This window comes from Myotis davidii, unplaced genomic scaffold (assembly GCF_000327345.1).
Source record: "Myotis davidii unplaced genomic scaffold, ASM32734v1 scaffold97, whole genome shotgun sequence".
Classification (NCBI taxonomy): domain Eukaryota; kingdom Metazoa; phylum Chordata; class Mammalia; order Chiroptera; family Vespertilionidae; genus Myotis; species Myotis davidii.
Window position 1 is genome coordinate 2,458,320 of NW_006289392.1, and position 8,802 is coordinate 2,467,121.

Genomic DNA, 8,802 nt, shown 5'->3' on the forward strand with positions numbered 1-8,802 from the left:
CCACCCCGAGAATGGAAATGTGCGGAGCAGGGCAAAGATGGGGGAAACCTCATGCGTGAACGGTTTAACCCTTTCAGTAATTAGCTCCACGACACTGAGCAAATCCTTGAGACTCTCAGTTTCTGCCAGGTCCATCTCTCCTATATCTCGATGTCCGATAGGAACCCTGCAGAGCATGACCCCTGCCCCTGCTCGACCTCCTCCCTCCAGTTTCTCTGCCTCAGTTAAAAGCAACTCCATCTGTCCAGCTGCTCACGTGAAAACAAAAGTGTGACTCCTCTCTTTGCTTCCACCCCACAGCTCATCTGACAATAATACCCGTTGGTTCCACCTTCAGATACAGCCAGAATGGGGTCCGCTCTCCCCGCAACACCATCACCCCGTGCTGATGCAGGCCGGGGAAATGACCGAACTGGGAGCCACCTGCCTCCACTCACAACCTGGCTCTGTACTTGCGAGCTGCGTGCACCAGGCGAGCTCCTTATCAGGCCTCTTTGCCTGGCTTTTCAGCTGGAAAGTGGGAGCAGTAATAGACTGGACTTTGTCAGGCTCCTGTGAAGACTAGTTTAGATGGACAAGGAACTTAAAATGGTGCCTGGCACATCGTAAGTGCTATGTAAGCATACGTTGTTATTGTTGGTATTATTCTCAATACAGCACCAGAACGATCCTGTTAAAATCCAAATCACACCACATCACTCTGTTCACGATCTCCTCGCGGCTCCCTCGGGAGAAAATCCCAAGTGCTTTCCTGCAGGAGCTGCTCATGGGTCCTGCACCTCTCCCAGCCACGCGGAACCTGCACTTCCCGCGCACACGGGGACATTCCTGCCTCGGGGTCTCCCCCTGTTTCCTCTGCCAGAACCCACTTTCCCCAGGGAGCCTCGCGGCTTGCTCCCTGGCTTCACTCAAATATCATCTTCTCCGTCTTCAAATATCATGTTCTCCATGAGGTCATCCCTAACTACCCTACTTAAAGTTAAGTCCAAATTCTCTCCATTCCTTTCTTTCTGCTTTGTTTTGCTCCCTAGCACTTATCACACCTAATATGCTATATATTGTACTTATTTATTTTGTTTACTATCTGTCTCTTTCCATTAGACTGTAAGCCCCAGGAGTATAGATTTTTTTTTTTTTGGTCTGTTTGCTCACTGATATATTCCCCAACACTAGCACATAATGGACGTTCAATAAATATTTGTTCAATGGATGAATATAAATACAGTTAAACCTGACGATCTTGAAAACCTCCCTCCCCTTTTTGGTTAACATTCTCTGATTGTTTAATGTGTCTTCTTACCGGTGGACAGAGATGTCTGCAGTTATAGCATCAAAAAGAGGTTCGGTGCCTCTTTAAGAGCCGCAGGAAGGTTGGTGGAGGGCCAGCCTGGGACCCAGGCCTCTGACAGGGACTTCAGATCCCCTCCTCCCCTCATCTTGGCCAGCAGCACTCACGTCTGGCCATGAGTCACCCTGGTGATCAGGAGCTGGGAGGCATCTAGGGAATGTGAGATGGAATTGATGTATCCAGGTGTCACTCTCTCCGAGTTGTTTATCGGAAGTGACACTGGGGGAGATTGACAGGTTGTCATTGGCCAAATAGGCAAATCATAGGCTCACAGATGCCTGGCAGCCCCTGCTGCGTGGAGACTGGAGGAGAGCCTCTGAGGAGGCCTCCACAGAGCTTGTCCGACATGTGACCACCAGGCAAGCGGAGCGCTGGGACACATAGTGACCCCTTCTCGGCCTCATGGGTCACTTAGGTTGGGGGTGTTCCTAATTTTTCTCAGATCTATCTATCTATCTATCTAGCTATCTATTATCTATCTATTATCTATATCTATTTATATCTATCTATCTATCTATCTATCTATCTATCTATCTATCTATCTATCTATCATCTATCTTGCTCTTATGCCTTTTCAGAGAACCAGCTGCACCACCCAGGTCAGCCCTTATGAAGTCCCCATGAGCAGAGCCCATAAGCTATTCAGAGAGCATGGATTGGCCAGAATCCAGCCTGCCATTGGACCAAAGATGTGGGGACCATTACATCTTCTTAGACCCGCATGAACCTCTCTTCACCTTTCAACATAAGAATGATGCCTAATTGTTACTGAGCATTTACTTCTGCTGAGCCCTTAACACACTTTAGCTTATTGTATCTTCACAGCAGTTGGAGAAATGAGGCTCTAAAGGTCAAATCACCTATTTGGGTCCTGTGGCCAGACTTGGTGGCTAAACCAGATTGCAATCCAGGCATCTGTGACCCAAGCACTCATCCCTGGACGGATGTCACTCCAGGGCGGTCAGAACCAGCCCGTCTCCCTACCACTTAGCCAGGCCTTCGACGGCCGTCACTCAGGCACTTCCCCACTACTTTCCATTCTCCCAGCACAGATGCTCGGCTGAACCCAAAGCCACGTCCCTTCTAATTCCATTCTGATGAGTGTCTCAAAGATCTTGTCTTTATACCTCAGAGCTGAGCACAGTGCCTGGCCCAGTCATGTTAACAAATGTTCATTGAATAAAGGAATGACTTGTTTAGACTCCATCTCAGTGCCTCGTACTTGCTTTCCTCCTGCAAAGTTGTCTCCATGCCTAGTGTTCAATCCACATTTCTCTCTACTTTCAAAGCCGAATCTAACACTTGATAATTTTTCTGTTGGTTATGAGTGTACTTTGATGCAAAATGTAAGGGGGAATAAATGCCTTAGAAACATGTTAACCCTTAAACTCAGTAATTTTTTTCTAGGAGTTTAGCCTAAAGCCACAATCACATGTACATAAAAAGGCAACTGCCAGGGTGCCACACAGCAATGTTTGAGGTGGCACAGAGCCGGCGCTCTCTGGATGTCCAATATTAGAGGACCAGAAGCAAAATGACACATTCTCTTTTATATTCGTATCATAGAATACTTACTAGTTATTAAAAATAATGAAGATATATATACATATATATATGAAATTAAGTTTAAAAAGTAGGTTATAAAATAATATACCAAGAATAATTTGATTTTTATTAGAATTGCATGAATATAAATACATGCATCAAAAATGTCTACAAGGACATATATCAACCTGTAGACAGTGGTTATCTTCAGATAGAAATTATAGGTAATTTTTTCTTCTTCATTTCACTTATCATTTTTCTTATTTTCTGCAAAACACAGGTTTTTAAAAAAAATTGACACTCTCTAAGAAATATTCACTGATTCCGTTAATCGTCCCCCGATTTGAGGCCCGTCTGCATGGCTCTGTTTTAGCACGAGCTGGACAGGAGTGTAGGGTCTAGCATTGTTCCCATGGGTGAGCGTTTCCATTCTTAACAGCTCCTTCAAGGCGGGAGACCTCTCTTCAACCTACAGTAGTTTTTTACTGCAGAATTTAGTACACGGCACAGTATAGCAGTGCTTCAATTTGTTCTCCCTCCCCATCATTTATTCCTGTGAGGTAGAAAAGGAAGAGCCCCGGGGGAGAAGGGGTGAAGCCATTTGCCCAGGGCTGGGCAAAGGCCCAAATGAGCCCATGACGCCAGAGGCAGTAAATAACTCAGGGAGCTCTGAGGTCGGGCCGGGGCTCCTCCCCTGACACCCTGACCTGCATGATGGACCACACGCCGTTATGGTTCATGCAGCCACTGGTAGGGCTCCCGCCAGCCCATCCTGAAGCGGCTCCACAGTTGGGCCTGGATAGGCCTGAAAGTATGGCCCCTGAGGGGAAGCCCAGGCCACCCCAGGGGAGCTGGGTGGGCCAGAGCCCTGTGGATTCTGAGAATCAAGAGTGAAGACATGCGGCTACCTCAGCCTCCTCTGTGCAACTGCAGCCCCAGGGAGAGATCTACAGCATTGCCCAACCAGGCAGAGCGAAAGGGGATGAGTCAAAAACACCAGAAGGAGGACTTAGATAATAACATGGTGAGTGGCTTGGACAGCAACTGTTGCAGTGATGTTACCTCCCATTTGTACAGGGCTTTCCTGTGTAAAAATGCAATCATGGTTCAGGCTGGCATGGCTCAGTGGATAGAGCGTTGGTGGTAGACTGAAGGCTCCCAGCTTCAATTCCCATCAAGGGTACATGCTTCGGTTGTGGGCTCGATCCCCAGTGGGGGCATGCAGGAGACAGCCGATCAATGATTCTCTCTCATCATGGATGTTTCTGTCTCTCCCTCTTCCTTCCTCTCTGAAATCAATAAAAATATATTTTTAAAAAATGCTTTCATGTATATTATAGTATTTGACCTGACAGCAGCCTTGTGAAATAGACAGGGAGAAAGCTGGGCCTCAGAGAGAGCCATCAATTGGCCAGAACCACACTGCCAGTAAGAGGCCGGTCTTCTGACTCCACTGTGCTCAGAGGGTCTGCCCGAGTGAGCGGGGCCACACGGCTCAGTGTCAAAGGAAGTTCACAGGCGTGTTTCAGGAATAGAGGGCTCTGCACCAGGTTTGGCTGAAGTTTAGACAGAATCCGGCTTGGGGTGGGGTGGGGGATGAAAGGACCACGAGGGCCCCACACCGTGCCAGGGCAGCGGGGAAGGCAGAAAGGCCACCGCCATGAGCCCGGGAGTGTGCCCTCCGGCCTCAGACACACACCCAGGGGCACAGGGATAACGGAGACCCTGCTTCCACTTTCAGCCGCCAGTGGATGCGGGGGGTGAGGCCAGCAAGAGAACTCTCTGCCCAGGCTTCAGGCAGGGCACTCAGAGCAGCGGGTGAGGTTGGCAGGTATAAAGCAGGGATGCAAGGAGCCAGTGTGGGGGAGTCAGACTGGCACTTGAAAGATCTCTGGAAATTAGAAAGAAAACATCTCTGAGTGTGTCCCTGTGAGTGCCACCGGAGGGGGAGGGAGGGGGGGTGACAGCTGGGAAAAGCCAGCAAGGAAAACAGCTGCTCTGTCCGTTCTATAAACAAAGATACATTCCAGTGGCCATTTCCTTGTCCCCAAGGGCTCCAAGAGCAAAGGACTGACTGGATTTATCCCTGCCACATCTTAAAGGTGCAGGCCATGTCCTCCCGAGTGCGGTGTGAGACTCTGCAGTCCTCTCAGCCACCACCCTCACAGTTCCTCCCTGGCATGGCTCCATGCAGCCACCACCCTCACAGTTCCTCCCTGGCATGGCTCCATGGGACTCTCCTGGGTTCTGTGAGGCTCAGGAATGCAGCCCAGCCACTCCCCAGCGCCATCTTTGCTTCCGGATGAAGGAGAACGGAGCTCGCTGCTCAGAACAACTTTGTTTCCAAGAACATATATCCTTTGGGGTCCCGGCATTGCTTCTGAGGTGATTTTACATCAGTTTCTTGACATTCTTAACCATGGCACTGGGCACTGACAGTGGCCAGCAGCTATCACCTAGATCTGGATGAACAAAGACAGGACCCTGAAGAGCTGGGATCCAGCCCTGAATGGGGCAGCACTGCTGACACCCCGGAGCTGGAAGGCAAGGCCACGCTCAGCGCTCTGAGCCGACTGCGCCCCACCCACTCCTGTCTCAGGAGGTGAGAGTCACTCAGGGCTCTGCAGAGCTGGGACTCCGCCTTCCCAGGGGACACTGCCTGGCTGGTGCTGGGACCTCGGGGCTGCGGTGAGGTTGGTACTGTGAGAGCCAAAGGAAGTTGGTGCCCGGAAGCCACTGCTGCCGCTGGGCAAGGGCACCTGTGCTGGGGCAACAGAGGCAGAAACAGCAGGTGGATAGGAAGGAGCAAATCCTTTCTCCCCTCCCCCAGCTTTCAGGTCTTGCTCTAGCTCAGGGGTGGGCAAACTTTTTGACTCAAGGGCCACAATGGGTTCTTAAACTGGACCGGAGGGCCGGAACAAAAGCATGGATGGAGTGTTTGTGTGAACTAATATAAATTCAAAGTAAACATCATTACATAAAAGGGTACGGTCTTTTTTTTTTTTAGTTTTATTCATTTCAAACTGGCCGGATCCGGCCCGCGGGCCGTAGTTTGCCCACGGCTGCTCTAGCTCCTCCTATTGACAAAACCAAACAGGAGCCCAGTGGCCAAGGAGAAATGCAATTTGCAGAGTCCCAGCCCAGCACCCCAAAGCAAACCATAGAAAGGTGGGTTTGGAGCTTAGTGTCTGGCATGGAGCCTTATTCCCAGAGGGTGCCCTCATGGGGGACTGTTTCCCAGACACACAGGGCATCGCAGAAGGTGGGTTGGGCTTGCTTACAGCACAGGGCCTTGGCCAGCTCCTCGAGTCCCCACGTCTGAGCTCCAGTGGCTTAGCTTCCTGGGACAGGTCTGAGGGCTTTTGCGCATTGCATGGAAAAAGTCTGGGGTGGTGGGCACATCTCCCTCTTACCTCTTTGGATCATCCTGACCCTTTGCCCCTCGCCCCAGACTGAACAAAGCCTGCTTCCAAGTCATAAGAAAAAGGGAGATTCAAGTGTCAAACAATAATAGCAAGATATTATCAATACAGGCCTGTGATTGTGTCGTATAAAAATAAAATACACACCAGTTAATCAAAGCACTACAGACACTTTTAAGTAATCCCACTTTGGCTTCGCATAACTCCATATACCGCCGGCAGCGCTCTTGTCTTCCACCAGAGACCATAATGTACATCAAAAATTCTCCTTTAAATTTATTTTCAGTAAAGATTGGTCTTTTGAACTGCGGCTGTCGAGGCTTAAGGGTACAAAATCACTCTTGCCTTTTTCTCTTTCTTTTTCTGTCTCCCCGGTCTTTCTCTTTGGCGGGGCGGCGGCTCGGGGGCGGGGGAGGAGAGCAGCAGCGGCTGCCACACGTCTTGTCAAACCTTCTGTCCTCTGCATGGATCAGTTCCTCTCATCTGCCACTTGATTAAGACTTTAAAGCGGGAAGGTGAAGGAAGGTTGCGCTGCAGCAAGAGGGAGTGAGAAGCAATTCCTCCCCGTGTGCAGCCTCGGCGAGTCCTCAGAGCCCAGGTGTGTGGGCAGGATGCCAGGTGCCGAGGGGGCCCGCGGGCACCCTGCCCTCACTGAGGGGGTGTCACACAGGACAGCCTTCCCTCCCACAGAGCAACGGCGGCAGTTTGTCAGGAGAAACAGCCCATTTCAGTGGCTAAAGCCTAGTCCTAGGTTCGGATAGGAATTTATTACTTAGCAGCCGTGTGTCCTGATGTCAGTTTTCGTTCTTGGTTTTACTGCGGTAAAATAGACATGACTAAAATTTACCACTGTAAGTGGACAGTGTAGTGGCATCAAGTACATTCACATTGTCGTGCTACCGTCACCACTTCCTTATGTTCCCAAACTGAACTTCTGTCCCCATTAAGCACTAATTCCATTCCCCACCCCCCTTCCAGCCCCTGGAAGCCATCATTCCACTGTCTTCCTACACTTGACTGCTCAGTGTTTTATGTAGGTGGAATCCTATAGTATTTCTCTTTTGTTGACCAGCTTAATCCACTCAGCATAATGTCCCTCCATGTGGTGGCATTGGGTGAGCTTTGTTTAAAAAAATATATATTTTATTGATTATTTTTACAGAGAGGAAGGGAGAGGGATAGAGAGTTAGAAACATCGATGAGGGAGAAACATCGATCAGCTGCCTCCTGCACACCTCCTACTGGGGAAGTGTCCCCAACCAAGGTACATGCCCTTGACCGGAATCGAACCTGGGACCTTTCAGTTCACAGGTCGACGCTCTGTCCACTGAGCCAAACCGGTCAGGGCCCTGGGTCAGCTTTTATTCTAAGTGTCCGGAGAGCTGCCGGCTCACACACGCTGAGTCCTTGCCTTGCTCGAAGGAAGAGTGGGTTGAGTGAAGTTCATTGGCGGAAAGATGAAACTATAACATAGACCCTTTGAAGTGGAAGGGATCTTCAGTATCACCTGGCTCTCCCTCCCGGCACGAGGACACCTTCCTTGTCCCCTCTGAGTGGGAAGGTGAGCTGATGAGAGCAGTAATTCTCCATATTTTACAACTAAATCACATATTTCCTAAGACGCTTGTGTCCATTATCTCACTTGTTCAGAGTGGTTTCTGTTTCAGCCCTTCTCCCAGCTGCACTCGCCTCTTTCCTGTCTTGGAGTTGGTACCTCACAGTCTCAGGCCTCAGCCAAGGAACAGGGCTGGGGCAGCGTTCGGACAGGAGCGGGTGTGGGGAGCTCCCAGCAAAGGGCCCACTCCACTCAAACTCCACAGTGGCGCCTGCACCACCTCCCTGTGAGTCGGGAGGTTCTTTCCAGCCTTTGGCCCAAGTCCTCCCCTCTTGCCCTGAGGTCAGCGGGAACAGATAAGAACTGCAACTGTCCTTCATGCTGGGAGGCACATTCCTGGCTCACCCTCCCCTGTCCTTGAGTCTCCCAGTCCTGAGCTCCCCAGGGCAGAGAGGACGTGGGCAGGGAGTCTCCTCGTCACCCCTGGCAGCTGGTGGTGGGGGGCGCATGTTCTGGAGGCCACCGAGGTCATCCCAAGGGCTTGCTCCCCAGGGGACTCCCAAGTGGTGGGTGAGATTTAAGAATCACAGGATGCTTTCCATCTGCCAGCTCCAGGGTCAGGCGCCCTCAGATGGTGCAGGACGTGGGGGTCAGAGGGCAAGGGGAAGAATGTGGCCTGGAACATCAGATGAGTGTAAATAAGGAGTGTTCTGTGGCTGTTCTTGTCTTTCTTTTGATCTCCTGAAAGGAACATATCCCTGCGATGAACACCCCAGCCTTATCTGAACAAACACCGCCTTCAGCCACCTCTGCAGCCCGTCCTCTGGATTCTCAGGAATGAAATCCCAGGCAGACTCCCTAAAAGGGTGTCCTGGCCAGGAACTAAAGGGGTCACCACCCCCCTCAGCGAAGGTGGTGAGGCCACAGGTGAG

General features: G+C 50.6%; 1 long non-coding RNA gene across 3 annotated transcripts in view; it reads left to right on the forward strand.

Annotated features, from left to right (window-relative positions):
- The window catches only part of LOC107182761, a 53,717-nt gene extending 50,989 nt beyond the window's left edge, over positions 1-2,728 (forward strand). The window contains exons 3-4 of one of the 3 annotated variants that reach the window (XR_001513489.1): positions 301-616; positions 1,927-2,728. This is a non-coding gene — a long non-coding RNA (uncharacterized LOC107182761). The remainder of the gene's footprint in view (positions 1-300; positions 617-1,926) is intronic. The other 2 variants (XR_001513488.1, XR_001513490.1) reach the window with 2 other exon arrangements.
- The last annotated feature ends 6,074 nt before the right edge of the window (positions 2,729-8,802 follow it).